The sequence below is a fragment of the Dromiciops gliroides genome, chromosome 3, assembly GCF_019393635.1.
Source record: "Dromiciops gliroides isolate mDroGli1 chromosome 3, mDroGli1.pri, whole genome shotgun sequence".
Classification (NCBI taxonomy): Eukaryota; Metazoa; Chordata; class Mammalia; order Microbiotheria; family Microbiotheriidae; genus Dromiciops; species Dromiciops gliroides.
In genome coordinates this window covers 405362324-405389000 of record NC_057863.1, presented here as the reverse complement: position 1 = coordinate 405389000, position 26677 = coordinate 405362324, and the positions used below count along the sequence as shown (strand labels likewise).

Genomic DNA, 26677 nt, shown 5'->3' with positions numbered 1-26677 from the left:
ATATTTGCATACATTCACAGCTAGAAGAGCCAGAAATATAACTGCTAAGAGAAAAACTAAAGCACCTCTTTCTTGGATCCCTATGGCATCCCTCCCCCATACCAAGAACTGCTTTAATTCTGTTGATGTACATACTAAGATTTGGAAACTGGAGTGAAACCTTTGAATAAGAAGGAAAAGCTGCTAAAATGACAACACAAGAGTTCCTGAGAGTATGATGGTACCTTGAGACAGGAGAAATATTGGTAATGGGCTGATTATTCAAAGATTTGAGGCAACAGAAAGCTTCTGTCATGGTTAAATTTATTTATGCCCCGCCCTGCCATTGTATAGGATAGTAGTTCAATTTTTAAAGAAAATAGAGCAATATCTTGAGAGATGCATTTCAAGATGAATTTCTGTGGTCTTTACTCAGGCACAAGCCTCATTGCAAGTCTTCTGTGAAACATAGAAAGGGTTCATTCTGCATGGTCCTTTGTGATGTGAAAGCTTGAAATGAAAGATGAAATCATGCTAAAACCAACCAGCATCCCTTTTTAAGAAACATAAGCAATCATGTTGGTGGGGCATTTCTTCTCTAATAGATGCTTACTTCCTCATTCTTTTTTGGTTAGCATTTAGTAAAACAAAGGTTGCTTGACTGAGCATTTGTTGTTTAAGATGGGGTATAATAATTAAGTTGTGTTGGCTGTTGGTCATCTTATAATATGTGAAACTAGGTAGAAATGAAACTGGAGGAAAGCACAAATAGGATTTCATTAATTGCTCCAGTAGAGCTAAGTAAAATTCAGCTTTAATTTGCTCTGTAGTTCTTTATTTGGAGTTGGATGAAACCTTAAGTCATAATAAAATCAAAATGGGGGAGGGGGAGAATTGAGTGCAATTAAATGGGCCTGATAAAAATCCAGATCTTGGCCCAGCATTCTAAGAAGCATAATGGAAAAACTGGAAAGGCCCCAAATTTAGAGCTTCACAACCAAAAATGAATGCAGAGAAGCTGTATCTCTTTGTCCCAATCCTGAAAATAAAAGATGTAGCAAAAGGTGGTAAATCTTGTAGGTAACATCATCTACTGAGACAGAAATATAATCACAACTACAAACTTAAAGCAATTATAGACTGTCCAATATTTTCTCTACTCCATTCAATAAATAATTTTCACATACCTTCTGTGTGCAGAGCATTGTGAAGATATGAAAATAAGATACCATCTCTTCTCTTATGGAGCACATAGTCTAATAGGGAAGATAAGAAATATATAGATATGTGTATGATACCAGGTAGGATAGAATGGGGAAAGTGTTATAATAAAGGGAGAAAAATACAACAAAATTTCCTAAAAAGACAAAAGACTTATTATAGCCAAGGGAAGATTATTGTTTCCAAGTCCTATTGGTTTTCTGTTCTTCAGTTTCTTCATCTATAAAATGAAGAGTTTAGACTAAATGATCTCTAAGGATCCATTGATCCTATGTTTCTGACTTCGTTTCCATATCAACCATTCCCCATAACTGGAATACCATTCCCTATTCATCCCATCACATCCTATTCTACCTCTCCTACAAAAGTGCAACATGTACCATTTGACCCAGCAATACCACTATTAGGTCTTTTTCCCAGGGAGATCATGGAAAAGAGAAAAGGGCCCACATGTACAAAATTACTTATAGCTGCTCTTGTTGTGGTGGCAAGGAATTGGAAATTGAGGGGTTGCCCATCAATTAGGGAATGGCTGAATAAATTGTGGTATATGAATGTAATGGAATACTATTATGCTGTAAGAAACGTTGAGCAGGCAGATTTCAGAGCAACCTGGAAGGATTTGCATGAACTGATGATGAGTGAGATGAGCAGAATGAGGAGAACATTGTACACACTGTCAACAACATTATGTGTTGATCAACTGTGATAAACTTGATTCTTCTCAGAAATACAATGGTCTAAGATAGTTCCAAAGGACTCATGATAGAAAATGTACTCCAAATCCAGAAAAAAAAAGAACTGTGGAATCTAGATGCAGATCGAACTATACTATTTCTATTGGGTTTTTTGTTGTTGTTTTTCTTTTTTGAGGTTTTTCCTTTTTGCTCTGATTCTTCTCTCATAACATGACTAATGAAGAAATGTGTTTAATGTGATTGTACATACATAACCTATATCAGATTACTTGCTGTCTTGGGGGGAGGGAGAGGAGGGAGGGAGAAAAACTTGAAACTAGAAATCTTATAAAAACAAATGTTGAAAACTCTTAATGTAACTGGAAATAATAAAATTTTTATATGAAAAACAAAACAAAACAAAGTGCAACATGTCATCTTCACAAAGTTTTCCCTAACTAGCTAGTCACTCTAGTGAACCCAGCGACCTCATGATTCTTTTATATAAATTGTAATTTATTAAGCCTAGGCATTTTTCTTTATCACCTTAATTCCTGAATATCCCTGCCCCTTTCCCTGCTCAGCATGGCATTCCTTGTAACAAAAAAGAAAGAAAAGAAACAACTGAAGAAAAAGGAGGAAGGGGGAGAAGTAGTTCAGCAAAACTAATCAATACATCCACTGAATGGGACAATATATGCAGTGTTCCCCTCCTGTAGTCCCCCACCTCTGCAAAGGAGTGAGGTTTTGCTTATCTTTTTAAGTTTCTGTTAGTCTCTTTCCATTAATGACACCACTATTCTCTCAGTCATCTTTCACTTTTCTTCCTCCTTACCACCCCCCTCCCCATCTGGTCAGTTGCCAATTCTATAATTTTTACTTCTTCAATTTCTGTCCCATCTATCCATTCCTTTCTATTCCTGCCACAACCTCTTTAGTGCCTATTCTCACCTGGCCTCCTGAAATAGCCTCCTAACTGGTTTTCCTGCCTTCACTCTCTCCCCTCTTTAATCTGTCTTCCATAATTATCTTCCCAGTGCATCACTGGGCACATCAAACCTCTAGTCACAACTCTTCCATGGTTCCCTGAGGCTTACTAAATAAACAATCCTTTACTCTGGCATTTAAGAACTTCCACACTCTACCTCCATCTGACCTTTCCAGCTGTATCTCATATTACTTTGTTCCTGGCCAGAAAGAAAGTTTTGTTTCAGGCAAAATGGACTACTCTAAAGCCACCATTCTTATGTTTTCCCTCTCTTCTGTGTGCAGATACATGTACTCTTTGTCACCCATCTGTGGAACAGACTCCATCATCTGTGCCTATTGATTTTTGGTTTTGTTTTTTGTGGGGCAATGAGGGTTAAGTGACTTGCCCGGGGTCACACAGCTAATAAGTTTCAAGTTTCTGAGGCTAGATTTGAACTCAGGTCCTCCTGAATCCAGGGACAGTGCTTTATCCACTGCGAAATCCAGCTGCCCCCATCTGTGCCTATTAAAATCTTTATCTTCCTTCAAAGCTCACTCAGGTTCCACCTCGTCCATGAAGCCTTACCAGACGTCAGTAAGTCAATGTGCCAGGCACTCTTTCAAGTGCTGGGCTTATACATATTAACAAAATACGATCCCTGCCCTCAGAAGCTTACAGTGTAACAGGGGAAGACAACACACAAAGGAAAGCTGAAAAATGGGGGAGCAAGGGTGGCCATGGGTATGATGGACAGGTCCGAGAAGTCCCAAAGTAGTGCAGCCAGGTGAGAAATGAGGAATTCTGATCTGAGCTCCCTTCCTAAGTGGGCGTTTTGGAGTTCATGGTTCTGCCCTCCAGTTAGAGGGACAATCAGAGCCCCCCAGTTGAAAAGGTCTTCACCTTTCCCAAAGGTTTCATAGCACTTTTCCCCTTTAAACTGACAGCAGCCTGCTTTGTATCTTAGTGATTCATGCGTCAAAATTATCAAAAATAAACTTCAGAGATCCTGAAGCTCTGTCTTTTCCTTTTTTCAGATGAGGATACTGAGACCCAGAGAGGTTTATTGCCTTGTCCAAGATTTCACATGGGTAATAAGTAGGACTACTGGGATCTGAACTTAGGACCTCCGAGTCTAAATTCAAGGGTATTCCCACAACACCACAGGACTGAAGTGAATTAAATTCTCTTTTGTGTTTTTCCCAATACCCCTTTACTAAAACGAACTCTTTGAGAATAAGAGACTGTTATATTTCTTGCATAACTCCCCTAGATATTTAAGTATTTTTCTTAGTATACCATGAATACTCACCAGGTGGGTTGACTTTGAGCATTTTATAAGTCCATAAGCATGTTAAAACCGTAAACTCCATTCCTTGTCTGTACAATTCCATCAGATTTGGCATAAATAAAATTGAGGCTCAAAGCACGGTATATTTATGTAAGTGAAGCAGGTGATCCAACATTTCACACATTGAGATCTCAGTGACTTGAAATTGGATTGGGTGAAATTTAGCAGAAAATCTTTCAAGGGAAATGATAAATGGTGCTATTTTTAGTTGGAAAGGGTCTTTATAGTAGTTGAGCTACTGAAGAAAAGTTCTCATTTATTCAATGTCTTGAGTAATGATCCTGAAGAATGATAAGACTTGCTCTTGCTCAAAATTCTAGATGAACATAATTCATTCAAGCTGGTCCAGGCTGAGCCTCTACAATGCACCTGACACTAAAGCACTTGCTGTACTGGTTTACTCAGCATGGAGAAGGCACAAAGGTTATACTCAAGTACTGAATGATAATAAAGATTTCCACAGTGCCTGTGAAGAATACATACATACAGATGTACATGAATAGGATCACAAAATTAGTGAAACATTAGCACTGTGGGCTGCTAGGTAGCACAGTGAGAAGAAAGCTGGACCTGGAGTCAAGAAGTTCAGAGTTTGATTCCAGCCACAGGCACTTACTGACTGACTGGCCCTAGGCAAGTCCCTTAACCTCCATCTACCACGGTATTTTCATCTGTAAAATGAGGATAATAATATCATCTACATCTCAGGGTTGTTCTAAGGATAAAATGATATTTTATTTGTATTATATTATATTATATTTCACTTTGCAAACCTTAGAGCGCTATATATTTATATAGCTATTATTACAATTATTTAGATTTACCATTGGTCAAGGAGCAGTTATTATTCAATGTGGAAAGACTACATAGAAAGTTGTTATGATGGTCAGTTGAGGCAGATATTAATGTAGAGGTGGGAGGCCATTGAAAGTATATAGCCTATGCTGAGTTGAAGGATGAGTCAAGCAGTGGTGAGGAGATAAACCTGGATGAAGAGAAAGTTTTAAGCAATGGTGCCGAGAGTGATGAGATGTGTAAAGGTACATATAAGTTGATAGCCTTGACCCTGGTGTTGAAATGGAAGGTATTGAAGGGTTATGTGAGTGGAGAAGGACTCACTAATTATATTTTAAGGTGATTTTTAATATGATAACAGAATAGAAAGTGTTGCAATTCCTGATGAGAACAGGGAAACTATAATAAATGACTAGCAGTCCTCAGAAAAGAATAAAATGAGATTTAATATATCTGGGGAAGTAATCAGAAACACAGCTTTTTATGAGAGGTGATTTTAATAATTTAATCATTGTTAGGTAACAAATATAGTGATTATTAATTTTCCTATTATAAAACGTTGATTTAAAAATATAAAAATCCCTGTAGCTTTCTGTTTGTGCATTTTAAAATGGAAATTAAAAGGTTAATTCCTGAGCAATGTTATTCCTAAAATTTTAGTAGCAACATAAAATGATCAAGCTATGTCTTTATTGTTCATAACATTAGATCAACCTCAGGAGACACAAAATTGCATTCTTAATCTCTTCATTCATTTTTATATAATTACATGAGACCAATATTAAAATAGAGCTTCAGCTACTCTCTTAGTAGTTTTCCTCTTTACCTGAAGTTTTATTCTTTCTATAATATGAATATTTATTTCCTGTTATAGAAATGTATCTTAAGTGTGATACTTATTCCTAGAGTATTAATTTTAGTGGTGATGAAGGAATGGAACCCTAAATTGGCACATCTTTCTTAGTCATATGACTAGGAAGATGGATTTTAGTAGCACATTTATTTTTACTGATACTAAATATTTTTCTCCACTCTCACAGCCATCAAGAAGGAATGATGGGTACTCCTGGCAGGTTATGTCTATCATAAAATGAAAACCAGTCTCTTAGACCATCCACTAGGTCCTGGATCTACTCATTTTACTTTGGCTAAAAACTAGCACTACAGGTAGTCAGAGGACCCCCTCCTTTGTCATTCACTTCTTAGTGACTTTGCAAAGAAAGGTACAAGGAGAGCAAAAAGAAAGAATACCAAGCAGCAGCTTTTGGCCAACACTAGTAACAAAATAGCTGATAAAAGTGACAGTGGGTACCTCTTTAATACTGATGTCCTTTATACGTTAGTACCTTTCTCTAGTCTGTCAGAGATTCTTCCGTAGTTCCTAACTATCCTTCTGGTTTCATAGAATGTCAGTGCCAATCGTCCAGTAACATGGAAAAATAATGCTTTTCTATAAAGATGCAAAGTTTTCATACTGCCGACCAAAAGCATACACACACCCAACCATGTAGGCAGAGAAGACAACAACTATGTAATATAATTTGGAAGACACCAAGAAGTATCCCTACCCCAAAATGGGATCCCCACAGTCTATCATCAGTAGCAGAAATTCTGTCAATTTTATCCTTTTGGGTTAATGTCTTATCCCCTAAAAAAAATGAAAATTTTCATGCTCCTAAGAGGAGCATACATTGTTTCTTACTAGTTATAAGTATTTTAATATAAATTAGAGCACAGTATTTAGGTGATAATCAAGGTAGAAAAAGGATATTATTATATGTATATACTAGGCCACTGGGACAGAAGGAGTAAATGAGTAAAGATGTTAAGAAACAGATTACAAACTTGGCAAGGAGGCACAAATATATTAATGACAGGGGACTTCAGTTTCATTCTGGGTGTCCACTAGATTTACTAGAAATTTGTACTTGCCAAAGAAAAGGAGCTGGCAAATTCTTGACATTCATTCCTAACAACCTCATTATTCAAATGGTTCAGTAAGTGACATGAGAAAGTATTATTCTGGACCTCATTGTGACAAAGAAGGAAAAATAAGTAGGGGTCTGAACTAGTAATGATAGAAATCTTCGGGAGATGTAACAAGTTCACCTTAGAATCTGGGCTAGAAAAAGTGAGAAATGCCAAGTATAGTTTGATGAGAACCCTAGATATGTAGATAACAAACTTCATAAAGTTCAAAAATAAAGGGCAGGTTATGATTTTATGGAATCCCAAGGCATTCCAAGACATGTGGGGAAAACTCAAGGAGGATTTTTTGATGAAACAAATGCAGATAGTTGCAATGAGGAAGGAAAGGTGTAACTATCTGTTTGAGACCACAAGGAATTAATTCACCAATTTAGATTTTTTTAAATGTCTAGAAAGAAGATAACATCAAAGGCAAGTAAAGATGTATAAATACAAAAGAATGACCAAATAGTGTAAGAATAATGTCATGAGTGCAAAATCACAGAATGAGCCAAATCTGGCAAAGAACTTTAATCACAAAAAAAGGACTTTTTTAAAAGTTATGTTGCGGGGTGGGGGGGGCAGGCAGCTAGGTGGCACAGTATATAAAGCACTAGCCCTGGATTTAGGAGTACCTGAGTTCAAATCAGACCTCAGACACTTGACACTAGCGGTGTGACCCTGGGCAAGTCACTTAACCCCCGTTGCCCTGCAAAAAAACCAAAACAAAACAAAACAAAAAAACAACAAACAAAAAGTTATGTTGGGAACAAAACTAAGATCAAACAACGGATGGGGTCACTGCATAGGGCGGATAGGAGAATGATAACAGACATTGGAGAGAAGCTGAACTTTTTAAACTTTTGTTTCTGCTTTCACTACCAAGAAAAAATTATCTATGGATTTGGAAGGATAGAACAAAAATGATTAGAATTGAAATGAAAAATAAATGAACACATGATAATAAAGCACCTCACTATCCCTCAATAAATTCATCACCAAAGCCCAGCTGAAACATGTCCTTGGGTATAGTGAAAGTGGCAACCGGGAAGATTAGAAATGATATCTGATCTTGAAAAATAATGATGGGAGTGCCACAAGGCTGTTGATAGGCAAATATCCTCCCTGGTTTTTTTTTCTGTCTCTTTTTTTAAAAAAAGAAAGAAAGAAAGAGATCAGAATTTGCCAGGAAATTTGACTTCCATTCCTGGCAAAATTCTAAAGTGTGCTCTTAATGGAATGGTCTGTAAGTATTTAAAAAGGCAAACTGTGGTCACTGAGAGCCATTATGGCTTTATCAAGAACAAGTCATGCCATACTAATTTGGTTTCCTCTTTTTATAATACACAGTTACTGGTTAATTCAGAGGAATTTTGTAGACATGGTAAACCTGGATTTTAGTGAAACATTTGAAAAGGATTCCATACTATCCTTATGAACAAGATGGAGAAATGTGGGATAGGAGGTGTTATAATTAGGGCTTTGGGGAACTACCTAAATGACCTTGGTCATTCATGGCTTAGTGTGAGCTCAGAAGAAGGTCTCTAGTGAAATGTCACAAGTTCTATTCTTGGCTGTGACCTGTTTAACATTTTTTATTAATGACTTGATTGAAGTCTTAGATAGAGTGCTCATCTCATTACAGACATCTCAAAACTGAAAGATATAGCTAACATGTAGCCTGACAAAAACAGAATCTAAAATGGTCTCAGCAGGCTAGAATGATGGACTGAATATAATGATATAATTTAAACTGGTATACATGTAAAGTCACCCATTTGAGCTCAAAAATCTAACTTTATAAATATAGAATGTAGAGGTATGGCTAGGCAACAATAGTTAGTATGAAAAAGATCTGAAGGACTTAGAGGACTGCAGCTAGTTTGATGTCAGTGGTAAGATTCCATGCCCCAAATTGTAGGTGCAATTGTTGTTGTTGATCAGTTGTTTTCAGTCATGTCTGATTCTTTGTGACCCCATTGGGACTCTCTGCCTCAATTAAATCCAATTCACTCATGAGTCAAGATATCACCCAATGATATCATTGATCCTCTTCAAAAAGGACAAACAAGGTCCAGAGCCTATTACTACTACTACTACTACTACTACTACTACTACTACTACTACTACTACTTCTTCTTCTTTTTATTGCGTGACACAATGAGGGTTAAGTGACTTGCCCAGGGTCACACAGCTAGTAAGTATTACTTCTAATATCAAAGGAATTCACTTAATCTTTTGGTCTGGACTTAACATTTCATCAATGTAGGGAGTTCCCAGTGTGAAAATTACTTCCAGTTACATAAATCACCAATTCATCTCAAATGGGGGCTGTTGCCAGGGGGCATAAAGCTAGTAGAGACAGGGTTTAAGCCTATCTACTAAGTCACATTTCATGGATCGTTTACTAAAATCCTCCTCTGATACCTTGTGGCATTGAAGTGACTCTGAGTTCTCCAAGCAAATCAGAGCAAAGTTTCAGTGGATTCCACAAGCTAGAAAGGCTTTGAGCATGATGCACTACATGGGTTTTGTCCTAAGATCAGCCTAGCTAATTTTGGAGAAATTAATCACATAGTGATAAAAATTTCAGCAAAAAAGTAGTGTACCAAATTCAGTGGTTCATTATTACTTTGGGGATAAAATACAAATGCCAATGCCAGCTTAGCATTTAAAACCTTTCATGATCTGACCCCAATCTGTCTTTCATACACATTATTCCTCTTCATGCACTCCATATTCTGGCCATATTTGAACCACTCGCAGTTTGTTCCCTTTGCAGATGTTCCATCTCCCACTTCCATGCCTTTGCATGATTGGTTCTTCCTCCCTCTTCAACTCTCCCTTTTGTAACCCCTGACTCCATTAAGGCCAAACTCAAGGCCACTTCTTTCAAGAGGTATTTCATTAATGCCCCTCATTGTTTTACCACCCCTGCCCCATCTTCCTGAATTCAAATCCAGTCTCAGACACTTATTAGTTGTGTGACTCTGGGAAAATTACTTAACACCATTTGCCTCAGTTTTCTCAACTGTAAAATGAGCTGGAGAAAGAAATGGGAAATCACCCATCTTTGCCAAGAAAATCCCAAATCGAGTCACAAAGAGTCAGACACGACTGAACAACAACAGTTTAGTGCTGGGGTTACAAATATGAAAGTAAAATAGTCTCTGCCTTTCAAATAACTTATGTTCTCTTGGCAGAAACAACATGTACACATGCCATAGACTTAGGACTAGAAGGGATCTGAGAGATCATCTAGTTCAACCCCTTATTTTACATATGGGGAAACTGAGGCCCAGAGGGGTTCTATGACTTGCCCAAGGCTACATATACAGTAAATGGCAGGGGCAGCTAGGTGGCGCAGTGGATAGAGCACTGGCCCTGGAGTCAGGAGTAAATGAGTTCAAATCCGGCCTCAGACACTTAACACACACTTACTAGCTGTGTGACCCTGGGCAAGTCACTTAACCCCAATTGCCTCACTAAAAAAACAAAAAAACAAAAAACAAAACAAATACAGTAAATGGCAGAACAAGAATTTGAACCTAGGTCCTCAGACTCTAAACTTAGCATTCTTTCCCCTCCACCATGCAGCCTATATATATATTTAATAAATATAAAATATAGGCAAAGTTATGGAGTGGCTACAATCTGCATTGGTGGAGGAAGTACCCACACCTACAAAATGATATCTCCTTGAGGACTGAGGTCCTTTATTGTTGTGTTGTGGGTGCTAACTCAGCCATCTGATTAGGAGCCTTTTATAGACTGACCTTTGGAATTATGACAAACTACAAGCTGCAATGTGTATCTTTGCCTTCGATTCTCTCTACCTATTATCTCTGAGCATTGTGTACAGCTCAGGCATTCTCATGAGCCAGAGTGTTTCTGTCTCCATAAACCTGGGTACCAGGTACCCAGGGCAGAGACCTTGTGAACTTATTTACCAATAGAGAACATGCCATATCTCAGGAGGTGACAGGTATATTTGAGCCTCAGGTGGCTTGGTTGCTGGCAAACAGCTGATGCCTCCGCCCCTTCCAGGTCCTGCCACATAGCTCATTCTCCAGCCCCACCTGCTCCACTTAATCTTCGGCTCACACACTGATGGGCTGCGAGGGAATCAAGGGGCTGAAGTACTGAGACGGAGGAGCCAGCTCCACAGTAAGGATCTTAATAGTCCAAGCTCATATCCTGTGAACTCCGGTTCGAAAACAGGGAGACCTAGAAAACGTAAGTTGGGACTTCTATTTCAATTCTAAAGAGTTAGACTATTTTAGGTTTTTTCCCCCCTTACCTGCACATTTCCCAGAGGATCTATCCTCAGGAAAATAATGAAAACTCAAGGGAAAGGAAATGTGATTATTGTGAGAAGGGTCAGTATATATAACGCCTAATCATACCCAATGCTAAGGTTTTCCTCAGTTTATATTGAGAAGCAGAATGGCAAGGAAAAATGAGGATTGTACTTGAAGTCATAAGATCTGGGTTCGAGTTCCAGCTTGTTACCGTGGGCTTAACCTCTCTGGACCTGTGTCTTTGTTTATAAAATGGGAATAATAATGCATGCCACTATCTGCCTCTCAGGATCATTGTAAGGAAAGTATTTTGTGAATGCTAAAGCATCACAGTGATGTGGATTCTTATTATTGCCCCCCTCCACTAAATGCCAGTGTTTTGAAAGAATTTTGAAAGAATTCTGTATTTCTTAAACTTAGGACAATTGTAGTTTAAGGCGGGGGAGAATTGACTTCCTCTCTGACTTTTAAGAAATTCGCCCAACATTTCATATTATAAGGAAGAGTTCTCTCCTACGTCTCAGGAATATTACAAGTTTATTGGCACCTTGGAAAGGAAATGTGATCTAAAGATGTGGCAGAACATACTGTAGCTCATTTCTCTGGATTTTAACTCTGTGACAAATGAATAGCTTTCTCTCTATTAGCTGTTCAAAAAATAGTTTATTTTTGCCAAGCTTAGGGTTTATCATTTCCATCAGTGCAAAATTCTATTGAATCTTTTCAAAAATCAATATGTAGTTTTGTGTTTATATAAAATGAATATTGTAAGGAGATAAGTGGGGAAGGGGCCAGATTGTATTTTCAGCTTGTTATCTTTATGTTTTATTAAGTCAGTAATGATAGTCAATAGTGTCAATAGATGCTACCCATTCGTTCTGTAGTGATTCCCACAGGGAAGCAGAGGCAGGGATAAGGGGAAGAGGTGGTGTTAGAGAGCCCTGGGAGGTTGAAGGAAGAGACCTTTGATGTCTCTTGGTGTGATATAAAGCTATGTGTGGTCTTGTGTTGGAACTCCCACTGAAAAAATTCTACATATAAAATCCAACAATCGTAGTAACACATAGAGCTCCCAACTATGGTCCTTTTTACTTGTTACAACATAGATTGCAAACCATAGACTTATAAGTGGAAGAACTTTTTAGTTCATATCTTTCAGCCCATTCATTTTACAGATGAGGAAACCGGGGCCCAGAAATGTTAAGTAATTTGCTTACTCACACAGGTTATATTGGAAGCTACTAATCTGTTTCTAAGGCAGTTAGGTGGTGCGATGAATGGGGTAGAGTTCCAAGCCCAGAGTCAGAAAGACCTGAGTTCAAATATGGCCTCAGACACTTACTAGCTGGGACCCAGGGCAACTCACTTAACCCTGGAAAAGGAAATGGCAATCCACTCTAATATCTTTGCCAAGAAAACCCTAAATGTGGTTATGAAGAGTCAGATATGACGGAAATGACTGAACAACAACAGCTTATCTGTTTGCATACTAGGTATAGAATTCCTTCTCATGCATCCCTTTTTAAATTTTCATTGTTCAGGACACTTCTCTTGATATAAAACCTCTTCGGGATGGACATACTTAAAGTCTGTTCTAGCATCCGAAAGAAATAGGAACAATAAAATTGTGAATACAAGTGGATACTTGCAGTTAGGTCTGGGTCACTCACATCTCTGTGGGATTGCATATTTTATTTTAAGAAAAATACTTCCTTATCTGCAAAGCAATGAAAAGCCTAGTCAGGTATCAGCTTATATTAGATCATGTTTTCTTTTAATGCATTTATTTATATTCTTAAGATGTCAGAACCGCAAAATGAAATAATTTAAAATTAAATGGAAAAAAATCATGACAAAGATCAATGCTAATAAAGCGTTCCATTTTCTTTCTCTCCCTCTCCTATTTCCTTGGCTTCCAGCCATTAAATTCTGTTTTATTTATCTTCAATGTCCTTTGCTCTCTTCTTCCATTTGCATCCTGAAACAAGATTGGTTTGGTACTTGATGAAAAAGTAATACGAACCTCAATTCATAAACGTTTGCCAAGATTAAAATGAGAAGCTCAAAGTTGGGCCTGCTATGAAACTGGTTCTGTACTGTTACTGCTGCTCTGTTCTGCCAAAACCTACCAATGCAGCAGCATCTACAGTGAAGGTCACCAGGGACTGGTGAACGGAAAAGTTCTATTCAAAATGTCACCATCTTGATACAGCAAATCTTGCTCCTGATCTTTTCAAGTAATAGATCCGACAAGAATGGATGCTTTTGCCTATCCACGGATGCTGGAATTTTCAAATAAGAATTGAGAATTAATCACTCATTTAAATAAAACATTATTTTCCCCTTTTCTTCCCGTAAAGAACTTAATAAGCATTGATATTTCTGAACCCAAACTATAACCTATGTTTTAAAAAAGGCAGGGCTTTTTTATTTTAAATTTATTTATTTATTTAGAATTTTCCCAAGCTGTTTTACATATGTGAATGATCTCATTTGAGCCTCATAATAACTTGAGGTAGGTACTACAAGTCATATTATCCCCACTTTATAGCTGAGGAAACGGAGACTCAGAAAGGTCAGGTGATTTGCCCATGGTCACACAGTTAATGCACTATGCTGCCAGTCTTAAATATATATATATATATATATATATATATATATATATATATATATATATATATATATATATATATATATATATATGGATTGGGACTGGAACCATGATTTCTCAGGGAAGGGGAACTCTCTGGTAAGGAAAATCCACTACTAATGTGGTTGGCAGTTTTCCATGTGCAGGTGACACATTCTCTGCAATTTACAGCCTTAGAGATTTATCTAGAGCATTGTAAAGGTGAATGAGTTGCCCAGGGTAACAGAGGCCATAGGCAGGGATGCAGCAATGACCTAATACAGGGAACTGGAAAGTAAAACTCAGCACTCCCCTTCCAGAGAAATGAAAGTGAAACAGATTGAACTTTTAAATTATTGTTCTTGACATTAAGTCCTCAATTTTTGTAACTGTGAAATCAAGAAGGAAATGACTTCTAAATTCCCTTCCATGCTAGGCAAATTTGTCGGAATTTTATACTGATGGGATTGCAGAAAGTTACAGGGCATGGAAAAGTGTGCTTGATGATCTGGAATGTCTTATAATTAACACACACATTTTGTGTGTGTGTTTGTGTGTGTATGTGTGTGTGTGTGTGTGTGTGTGTGTGTGAGAGAGAGAGAGAGAGAGAGAGAGAGAGAGAGAGAGAGAGAGAGAGAGAGAGAGACTACAGCAGGCCTGTGCTTGAAGCTTCTGCCTCACTCATCACTTCAGTCATTTTTCAGTCATGTCCGATTCTTTGTGACCCCTTTTGGGGTTTTCTTGGCAGAGATACTGGAGTGGTTGGCTATTTCCTTCTCCAGCTCATTTGAAGATAAGGTTAAGTGACTTGCCCAAGCTCACACAGTAGTAGATGTCTGAGTCCAGATGTGAACTTAGGAAGAGTCACCTTCCTGACTCCAGGCCTGGCACTCTATCCATTGAGCCACCTAACTTGACACAATACATAACTTCTGCTCACCTGTAATCCTGTTCTTCCCCATGTAGACATGTTCACACTCATAATAGGTACAAATAAATTTGAGTTGGAAGTACTCCCAGGATCCCTTTGCTAAGGGGGCTACTGCCTCCTCTTCTTCTCTGTAGCTATTAAGCACAAGAAAATCTGTTTGGATAATTCTGTGAAAAATAGGTTTGTTTTTCACCAATAGTCCTTATTGAGCTGTTTCTTCTTTAAAAAAAAATTATTCAACACCTGCCATCAACCTAAAAAAGAAAAGCCTGGTGAGGACTAAATGCCCCATGAGGCCCCTTCCACATCTTAAAGAGGCATCCTAGTATTATAAAGAGAATACTGGACTAAGAATCAGAATACCCAAGTCTCTAGTCCTGCCTCTGACACCAATGTGACCTCAGACAAGTCTCTTTGCCCCATACATTCATAGAACTTTAGATCTGGAAGGGATTTTAGAGATCATCCAGTACAATCCCCTCATTTTAGAAGTGGGGAAACCGAGGACCAGGAAGATGAAGTTTCTTGTTGTTATTTTATTTTATTGTTGTTTTTGCAGGGCAGTGAGGGTTAAGTGACTTGCCCAGGGTCACACAGCTAGTGTCAAGTGTCTGAGGCTGGATTTGAACTCAGGTCCTCCTGAATCCAGGGCTGGTGCTTTATCCACTGCACCACCTAGCTGCCCCCTGTTATTTTATTTTGAGACAAGGTCTTCTTATCTTGATCAGCCACTCAGAGGCCCAATATTGCTATTGATTGGCACGGGAGCTTTGATCTGCTTCATTTCCAACCTGGGCAGGTTTTCCCCCTCTTGAGGCACCCTGGTTGTCCCCCACTGCCAGGAGCTTGCCATATTTATACCAGACTTAGTGAGTATGCAACTAGCTTAATAGGACTGCAGCTCAGTTCCTGAGTTCAAGCTATCTACCAGCTTTAGACTCCCTCATTGCAGGGGTTACAGGTGTGAACAGCTATTCTCTCTTGGTGATGGTTTTGTAATGGTTTCTCTGGGTTTTGGTTTCTTCATCTATAAAATGAATAGATTGGACCAACTAGATAGTGCAGAGGAAAGCGCACTGGTCCAGGAGTCAGGAAGATCTGATTTCAAATGCCACCTCAGATACTTGCTAGCTGTGTGACCCTGGACAAGTCATTTAACCTCTGTTTCAGTTTCTCCAACAGTAAAATGGGGGAATTAATTGCACCTACCCATCAGGGTAATGTTGTGAAGATCAAATGAGATGATATTTATAAAGTGCTTAGTACAGTGCCAGACACATAATAGATAGAAATAAATGCTTATTCCTTCCTTCCCAAAACTTCCCCTTCCAACTTTAAGATGAAGCAGCTTTGAAAACTTTTGGCTCTCCCCAGTCCTTTTCCTTACAGTAGTGGGGACACCATTTCTTAGCCTTTAGAAAAGGGAATCTTTTGAAGATGCTGAAATAATTGTCAAGTTCTATGAAAAAAGAAAGCCCCCAAAGCCTTAAACAAAAGAGATTACATTATTCTATGTCTTCTAAACTAATGATTCTTTCACAAAAATAATATACACTATTTTACATGAAAACTTGTTCAAAAGGGACATATGGTTGGGTGATAGGCCCATCTGCTTAAAAATAAAAGGAAAGCAGACAGTTGGCCAGTTGACCAAGGATTTTGAAGTGCTCAGTCTCAGTATTTCAAACTTATTAGGTTTTTTTGTTCTTTTGTGAACCACACAGACAGCATGATTCAGAAAAGAAAGAATTATTTAAAATTTTTTAAACTGAAAAGAAATTTTTTCAACTGAACCAAAAGAATACAGGGTCACGAAAATAACTCCTGAAGACCAAACCAAGCCATTGAAACACCACTAAGCCAAGAAGAAGGAAGCTGTGAGTGACAGCTGTGTCTTCATCTTCTTCACTATCTACACTTGTTTCTGAGGGTCTGAAAGTTAAACCTTAAGAGAAGAAAAAGTAATCCCTTTTCCTTTCCCCACAAATGTCACTAACTGGCTGAGTTGTCAATGGTTTTCTTTGGCTTTTACATTACATTAAAAGAAACTTGAGGGGACAACTAGATGGGGCAGTAGATAAAGCACCGGCCCTGGATCTAAGAGGACCTGAGTTCAAATCCAGCCTCAGACACTTGACACTTACTAGCTTTGTGACCCTGGGCAAGTCACTTACCCCTCATTGCCCTGCAAAAAAGAAAGAAAGAAAGATCCTGTAACATACCACCAACTAAGACCTTTGCTGGCTGACCTGAGTCTGAATGACACCTAGCTGGCCAATGACAGGAAGGCACAGCTTCAGGAGCCTCCATTATGTCCTTCCATTGTTTTAGCACAAGAAGAAACTTCTAGACAGCAGTTTTGGGATGCAAAGTAAACTAGGTAAGAAGGTAGCTTCGTAAACACTGAATGATTGTTAGACACTACCAAACTGGACACATTCCTCTGTAATGGGGAAGGGAGATGGAGATGGGGCTAGAGCAAAAGGGAGGTACTAAAAGTTCCAGCTACAATCTCGGCATCTCTAAGTGGGACCATGCCTTAAAAAGTCCCAGTCTACACAGTTCTAACTCTGACTCTGAAATAATATGATCTATGGAAACAAAGAAAGTAAGTGGCACTAAAAATGATAATGGAATGCTCATAAATCCAGCTATTCTGTCAAAATGCACATCAAAATACCACATCAAAGGAAGGTAATGCATTTTAATTCAAAATTTGGAAATGGCCGTTGTCTTATGAATGACCTTTCCTTGGATTTATTAATTAAATGTCCTAAAATGCCACAATTTCTCCCATTTATATAGTTTTTTATAGTTCAACTTTTATCTTCGAAATAAACCAATAAGATTTCTGAGTGCCATTAGCTGTGATACTTTACAAAAGTCCAATTCTGATCATTTATCACAGCACGAAAATGACCCTAGGTTCTTACAAGTCATGAGACTGGAGTACAAGCTCAGAAAGATACTTTGGGGATTACCAAACCTCATCCTCTCAATCAGGCAGTGAAAGTGCTTTCATCCCCATTTTGAAGATGAGAAAACCAAAACTCAGAAGAGGTAACTAATTATTTGTTCAGAATCACACAACTAATAAGTTTTGGAGCCATGATTTAAACTCAAGTCTTTTGATTCCAAGACTCACACCACCCTCTGTCGGTAATAATTACTTGTGCATAAGTCTTATCTCTCTTACTGGACTGTAAGCTTCTGAAGGACAAGGTACTTGTCCTTATTTGGCTTTGTTTCTTGTTCTCTAAAATACTGCCTTGAAAACAATTGGTATTCAATAAACATTTGTTGATTTGAATTGAGAAAGAATTAGGACATCACTCACTTTTACAAATGGAGCCTGTGCTATACCAACATTTATGGATTATTCATTTAATCACTTGACAAATACAGCAAAGGGGAATAGGGAGAACCATTTTGATGATTTACCAAAACAATGAAGTTGATTTTCTTTAGGCTTTACAGTATTTTTTAATAAAAAATAGATTTTTATGACTACAGAATACATATTTCTAAAATGAAATGAAATCTCAAGACATGTGAATTAAGAAGCAAGAGGCTTTTTATTGATTTTTAAGATTTTTTCCCCAAGAATATATGTGAAAATCAGGAGATGTGAATTACATTATGATGTTATTACTAAAAGATAAATTATAGTTTTAAAAATATTTTACAATCCCACTGACTCATTAAAATTACATCGAGGACATGATTTGATTTTTATTCTGCACCTCTTGATTTTGTTTAAATTAATAGATAAACAAGGTACTTTGATAGTTGTATCTGAAAAACATTAAATTTATCATTCATTGGTCAACTGATAATGTTCTAAACAAGGGACATTCCAGCATCACTTATTTTTACCAGAAATCAGAAATCTTCCATGGTCTTTACAGGGAGGTCAGATCCTGAATGCTCAATGGTAACAGTGAAGTGAGCATCTCCTTTAGGCAGCCATAGCCAGCCACCTTCATGGTGTGGTCTAAAAGAGCCACTTGTGCCCGTACCTCATTCCTACCCACTTGCCACCATGCCTGAAATTCACAACATTCATGTCTCATTTAGGAGTTGGCATCCTTTTCAAAGTGAAATGCCCAGCTCTTTACCTGTTTCTATTAGTTTAGGGAGAAAAGCAACAATGTTACCTGAGAGAATAGCACCAGGCTCTGATGTAGTAACACAGAGTAATGTTTATGGGGGTAAGGGATAAGAAACAATCTGAAACATGGATTTGTGCCCCAGTGGAACTTTGGGGTTCTTTTGAATGGCTAGCAGGGAACATAATGCTAGTGGATATCTGGGGCATAGTGCCAGTAAGAAGTGGAAGGACTTGCTTTACAATCCTGACTCTAGGCCTGGCACTCTATTCACTGTGCCACTTAGCTGCCCCATTTGCCAATACCAACCTCACAATAGAAACTTGCCCTGTAACCAAAAAAATGCAATTAGAAAAAAATAAGATATGCATTAGAGAGTCATGTGGGGGTTTTTTGTTTTGTTTTGTGGGGCAATGAGGGTTAAGTGAAAGACATGCATTAGAGATGGAAGGAACCTCAGGAGCTGTCTGGTCCAGCTCCATCATTGTACAAATGAAGAAACTGAGATCCATGATGGTTAAATGATTTGTATAAGATCATTCAGGAATTTGTTTCCAGCTCTTCAACAGAGGCAGTGCCCTGTCCAATGTACCATGCTTGCTGGTATCTGGCTGACAGCATATGCCTAATTCCATACCATAGGCAGAGGGGGTGCTAGAGCCAGCTCAAATGGCTCACCAATAGTTACATTTTCAGTGCAAGCATTTACCCCTCAGAAATCAGCAAATGCTACAAATCAAGACTTGATTTATTGTTTTGTTGATCGCCTAAACTTAATAGTGACTGAGAAAATGTTAATAATTCAGATCAAGATTTTTTGTTGTTGTTGTTCATTTTGGGATGCAATCAGGGTTAAGTGACTTGCCCAGGGTCACACAGCTGGCAAGTGTCTGAGGCTGGATTTGAACTCAGGTTCTCCTGACTCTGAGGCTCTATCTACCTTGTCACCTAGCTGACCCCCAGATTAAGCTTGAAAGTATGTTGTGTCTACATTTTTGGGGGAGAGGCAGGTGTTAGAAATTTACCATCACACACCTGCCTATAGTCCAGTATCTCTTTACTGAAAGGAGCAAGGTGTTATTCTTTATCATTTCTCTGGAGTCCTTATTATCACTGCAGCAATCTGAATTCTGAGATCTTTCAATGTCGTATTTTATCTTTTGTGGTTATTGTCTATTGAGGTGATTGGAAGTTAGATTGCATAGGCAATAAAGCTCTAGACTTTGAATCAAGAAGACCTTAATTCAAATCTTACCCCAGATACTTACTAGCTGTGTGACCCTGGGCAAATCACTTAACCGCTCTCAGCCTCAGTTTCCTCATCTATAAAATGGAGATAATAATAGTACCTACCTCCCAAGGTTGTTATAAGGATTAAATGAGATGATATTTTACAAATATTAAGGCACTATATAAATGCTAGCTATTATTATTATTATTTTATTCCCTTGGTTCTGAATATTTAGCTATGCATCACTTCATGAAAATCTTTCCTAGTTTCTCTGAATTCTTTATATTCATATTTTCTGATCATAGTAATATTTCTTTACATTCACATACCATAATTTGATTCCCAATCAGTAGGTACTCACTTTGTTCCCAGTTGCTTGCAAAAAAAAAATCCTACTACAAATGTTTTCATGTAAATGGCCCATTTTCTTTTGTCTTTGACCTCTTCATGGTAAATATTTAGTGGTACCACTGGATGTTAGTACTCTGGTCACTTTTCTAGCTAGTTTCCAATTCTTTCCAGAATTGTGGAACCAAGTCACAGCTCAACCAGCACTGCATTATTGCCCTATCATCTCATAATCCCTGAAACATTAATTACTTGGGAATTTTATTGTCTACTAGTCTCCTGAGTGAGGGGTGAAACCTCAGAGCTGTTTGAATTTTCATTTCAAATCATTAGTGATTTGGGATACATTTTTCCTGTGGTCATTTTCATTTCTTCTTCAGAAAACTCTTAATATTCTCTGACCACTTTTCTACAGCCCTCTTCTTGCCACCTGCCAGAAAAGAGGAAATAGAGTTTACTGTTGAGACTCAGTCACTTACAAAATGTTTACTAAGTGGGGTAGGTATATTTATAGAGTAGGAGGGAAAAGTGCTGAGTACGTAGGGAGAGAATTCGCCCCATTGTTAAGAAAGTAAGCATAAAATTATGAAGGAAAAGGGCATTTCCTCCTCCCCTCTCCAGGGCATACACATAGATGCTAAACTCATGCTGTAATATCCAGATTCCTTACCCTTCTGTTTATCTTATAAAGAAAGAGACTAGAGGGCTCAGCTTGAGACTTTCTAGAAGTAGGCTTGTCAGGACTGCAGAGATATGTTGTGAGAAATAAAATGTAGGGCTTGAAGATATGTATGATGAGAGACCATTACATGTCAAATGCATTCTTCTCCAAGCATCTGAGGGGGAAAACCTCTGAGGGGGAAAACCAATTAAATCATAGACATAGAACTGGAAGGACCTTTAGAGATCATGTAGCCCATCTCCCCATTTTACAAATAAAGAAATGGCAGCCTGGAGAGTTTAATGACTTTCTCAAGGTCCTTCAGCCAGTTAATGGCATAACCAGAATTAGAAACCAATTCTGGTGATTTCAAGTACACAAGAGTCTTTCTATTACAGCATGCTGTAAATGAGGGACACAGAGCCATAGGGAATTATTGCCTTTCCTAACTTATTTACTGACTGGTTCACTCTCCCAAATATTTGAGTTGTTCTAATACAGTCTTTACCTCAGGAACAACTCAAACAGGTGGCATCTGTGCTCTCTATGTTGGGTGCTTTTATGAGCGAAGGAAGAACCCCATCTTTTCTCCTTCCCCCCAAGAACCCTAATCCCCAGCCACAGTAGTAGCTTGAAATTCTACCATCAAAGATTCATTTATTTGAGTCTTGAAGACTTTGATCTTTGAGAACAGAATATCCCCTATGAGGATCAGCAAGAAAGCTGGTGTGGCTGGAATATCCCTTCAGCATTTGAATCCATTCATGGGGGCAAAAGTTCTTTCTGACCTCTACATCGGCTTTCTAATTTTGTGTCCTTATGGAAATTCTTCCATGAATTTCCTGTAGGTTGTGGCATCCCATTTCAAAGAACCCCTTACCCAAACCCCAGCCATCAAATGCGCCACCTAAGATTTGTTGGTTTCTTTGTTTTAAAAATCTCTCATAGACTCCTTATAGCTGCAAAAGATAAATTAGATACGATTAAAAGATTTAATTGTTCCAGCCCCCTGTGACCTTTGTACATAGTCCTATAAAAGACAAAGCCCTGAAATGCTAAGGTGGTTCACTAGGGCATCTTAACAAGTTAGAGGTAAGGGGAAGTCAGACTTTCCAGATCTTTTGGTTGCATGTGATAGACATCAATCACAAGGAAGTAGCCTTTATAAATTTCTGTGAGACAAACAGAGAAATTCAGATTATTTCTCCATGATGCTAAAACTTCAAAAATAAACCAAATAGCAAAAAAAATCAACTAGTTGCTTTGAATTGTCCAGATCTTTGGCATTATGTAGGCAAAATATCCCTAGAAATGATTCAAATTTTCACTTTTATTCTGTTCCCTGGAAACATACCCTCAGATATTCTTTATGTTTCTTCTTCCCCCACTCCCATTTCTCTCTGCCTACCTCTTTCACATTATACACCATTAGTGACTATAAAAGATATCAGAAAGTAACTAGAATCCATTTTGAATATCAAGTGGAGGAGTAGATGAGGATAAATGCCAACTGTTATTTAATAGCTAGATTGGTTGTTTTTTCCCCACCTGCCAAGGTAGAAGATATGGAACTTCCTCTTGGGAAGGAGTTATTTGCAGAGGGTCTACTAAGTAGAAGAGGATTATTTATGGAGTGTGTAAAAAGAGCTGACTGTATGGGGAGGGAATATATACAGAGTTTCTCTCTCCTGGGAGGTAGGATGTATGTAGACTACTTTGAAGACTCTAAAAATAAATTATTTCTGCCTCTGAGGGTTACCTTACTTTGATACTTGAAGAGAATCTATCCTCATTGAAGTGAATATTCCCTGCAAGTGGTACAGATTACAACTCATCCATGTCTTCTCAGTGAGTGCCACATTTGTCCACATCCTCCCTTCAATCCTCTATTGGGGGGGGGGGTCCACCAAACATGCTAGGGCCTTTCTTTAAAATATCTTAAAAGAAAAAAGGTACCAGTGTAGCAAGTGAGCAGCACAGCTATTATCTTTTCTTCTCACTACATGACCCACCCACCTCCTTTTCTGGTCATCTATCTCTGACTTTGAATCTTTTATGCCATTTATTGAGTAGAATTTTTCATTGACAATATTCTTCAGCCTATTTATGGCCACTAAATGTTTCTCCTTTTCCATCTGAGTAAGCTTCAACTTTAGTTCTTTAGGATTCCTTGACTCACAGCCATATTGGACATCACTAAAAGACTATTGATGTTTTGTTAAAATGGCCTATTGATGATTTTTTTTAAATGGCCCATTGATGTTTTTTCACATGGCCTTTGTTTCAGGGAGAAGATTGTGATCATTAAAAGCACTTTATAATTTTCCAAATTCAGTCTATCCCACTCTTACTATTCAATTTTAGGCACATTTCATCATGAATTATCTACCCAAAATATATCTACTGATGAACCATCTGTCTATTCAGCTCAATGTCATAGTCTGGACAACAGGCATTCTTCCCTCACTTGGTTTTTTTCCTGTTGAATGGTTAGGCCAAAATCTGTGAAGTAATTATGGGTCTCATTTAAGCAATTCTGGAATGTTCTAAGTCTTACTAAAGATAAACAAAGTATTTGTGGAACCTCACATACCTACAGGAAGTCTTTTTCTACTAGACTCTGTGCTAGATATCCTCCATAACAATGGCAAACACCTTGGACAAGGATTTTATGACACACTAGATTAATAATTAGAGGATTGTTCAGCAAAGTTATCTGTTATATCTTTCAAGAATTCTTATATGATTTTGACATACTTAAATTTTTATTGGAGAAAAGCTTTTAAAACAGTCATTTGTTCTACCAAATTAAAAGTCTTTTTAGATTAAAAAAGCATAACCATGATAGAATGTTGTATCACTATAGAATATTGTTTGCAAAAGCCTTCCCTGTTAGCTTCTCTTATCTCATCTGGATGCTCTTTATGTGTGTGCATAAAGTCTGATAAAATTTTATAGAGATGGGAAAGTAGATATGAGCACAGTTATTGGTATTTTCTCAGTTGATATTTTTGGCAGTACTAAAATATGAGTTTTTCCCCAAGCTTTTGATGGCCTGTTCTTTGTCAATACATTGTGTATTACCAATACATTTCCAATACACAACTGATTCCTCAGTGCTCTCAAAATTGCATCAGTTGCTGGGATGTTCTCTGTATATACTTGATCTTATCCAACAACTCTTCTCACCCTGGTTTTCTTTGGTGCCATTCCTAACCTCTTCATTCATCATATTGGATGCTATGGTGGTAGTCCAAACTGTAGCAATTCTATCACTGCTAGAGAAAAGATTTTGTTGAAGGAATCTTCATAATTTTTCCCATTTTCCTCAATTCATTGTTCTCCCTTCACATTCATACTAAAGTACCCTTGTCATGGTTTTGGTCAATTGAGTCCTTTACCAAGCTTCCCAAAAAGCTATTTCCACTGCTTCTCTCTTTTCTCTGAGGCAATACTGCTCACAACCTTCCACAATCTTCTTTATGAAATTTTATAAATGAGTCTATATTCTAAAACAGTATTTCCCTTAGCTCCCTATCTTTTTGCTTGGCAGGAAGGAAGAGTTTTCTGGCTGAAGTATTTTGGTCTCTTTATTGTGGCTGTTATTTCACATTGGTTAAACTTCCTTCAGAAACTGTAATTGTTATTGTTTAGTTGTTTTTCAGTTGTTTCTGACTCACTGTGACCTCATTTGTGGTTTTCCATTTCTCCAGCTCATTTTTACAGATGAGGAAACTGGGGAAAACAGAATTGTGATTTGCCCAGGGTCACAAAAGTAGTAAGAATCTGAGGCTGGATTTGAACTCAGGAAGAGAAGTATTCCTGACTTCAGGCTGAGCACTCTATCCTCTGTACCACCTATAGGTTTAAATGTTGTCTTTTTAAATGATTGGGGTTTTTTCCTACTTTCTATTTTCCGGTGCCAGTAACTTATTTGAATCTGCAAGGTTAGAGTTGCTTCACTTGTGCACTATAGCTTCCTGTTTTTACCCTTCATTCTAGTTTGGTATTAATTTTGTTCTTTAATGTAACACGTAAATAGTCTGACAATATACATAGATATCTGGTTCCAAAATGGCCCCTATTGCTATTTACTCTTAATCTTTTTATCACCAACACAATGCCTGATACATAGAAGGCACCTAATAAGTACTCATTGACTGACTGAATGTTAGAATATAACCTATTAAATTTTTTGTAATGCTGTTTGGTGCTCACCATATGCAGAGCCTCCCAACTCTCTTCATAAAAATGTTCATGAATATGTGTGAAACTTTTGTATAGTTTTGACTTCTTTTGATTCTTACTTCAGAACCACATTTTCTAATCTATTTCAACCATCTTTATTCCTTACTTTGCATTGAAGTCAGTGAATATTAAATATTGACAATGTAGAGACTTAACAGATTCTTTGTAGAATTTCTCTATTTCTTTGTCCCTAGCAACAGATGTTGCTGCATAAATTACAATTATTTTCCAGGTAGTTTTTTGCAGATGCTTATCATGGGCACAAGATGAAGAAGTGTCCCATAATATTATGGATTATTCTTGCCTTCGTACATAAAATAAAACCAACTTCATTTACTCATTTATTTGCCTCTCTTAAGAGAACCTGTGAGTATCTTTACATTTAAATGTAATTTCCATTTTTCTTCTGGTTTCATTTATAGTGACAATGTTAAGATTAATATATTTCATTCCCTCCAACAATATTTCCACTCATTGGTCATTGGACCACTCACAATTGACTAGTTGCTCTTATCACCAGCAGGCAGGACACTTGATGATGAATATTTTGGTTGTGGCAATGATTGAAACAAAGAAAATGCCAGATGTTCTACAAAACTATAAGGCCTATTTCTGCTTCTGCAATGATGGAAACAAAGGAGTGCAAAGAAGGGAAGAAGGTGCTAAAAAAATCACAATGTTTTTTAGACTATCTACAAGACTAACTTAGCTTGTAACTAACATTACAAAGTAGAATTCCTCCTTAAATTCTTGTTTTGGGAAGAGTTTATTGAGTGGTAACAGAATTGAAGTTGCATTTTCCAGATCTTTCAACCTAGGGTCAAGAAAACCTCATTTGAAATTACATTCTAAATATGACCTTTTGAGATGAAACTGAGGATATTTACCTGTTGCTTACAGTGTGTTTTAATTCTCCCCAAGAAGACTAAGTACAGTAAGAGCTATGGAATGTATATCAATAGCCAATACTCATTTATTGTTTGACTAAATGTGAAATGTTTCTAGCATACAACTCTCTTGCCCTTCCTAGTTATCTTTGCCCTGCATTATAACTCATCTATTTCCTTAATTTAAGCCCTTTATTCTTTGTTTAGAAGAACTCAAAGACTTAAAAATCTTAGCGGTGATTTCCCATAACTGTGACAAATTTAGATGAGATGTTCATGTAGTACTTCTGCAGGTGCTGCTTCCCCAACTTCCATTTGATCAGTGGGCTGGCTTGGGTACTAGCTTTACTTCTTACTCAGAATTCTAGAGGTAA

General features: G+C 37.7%; 1 protein-coding gene across 6 annotated transcripts in view; it reads left to right on the top strand.

The window, feature by feature from the left end:
* Positions 1-26677, top strand: part of SPATS2L (spermatogenesis associated serine rich 2 like) — a 246150-nt gene that overhangs the window by 103319 nt on the left and 116154 nt on the right. The window contains exon 1 of one of the 6 annotated variants that reach the window (XM_043998906.1): positions 11068-11194. The exons of 4 other annotated variants lie outside the window; for them this stretch is intronic. The gene's annotated coding sequence lies outside the window, so the exon portion shown is untranslated. Of the gene's footprint in view, positions 1-11067; positions 11195-26056; positions 26076-26677 lie in introns of those variants that run through there. One more of the 6 variants, XM_043998907.1, reaches the window with a different exon arrangement.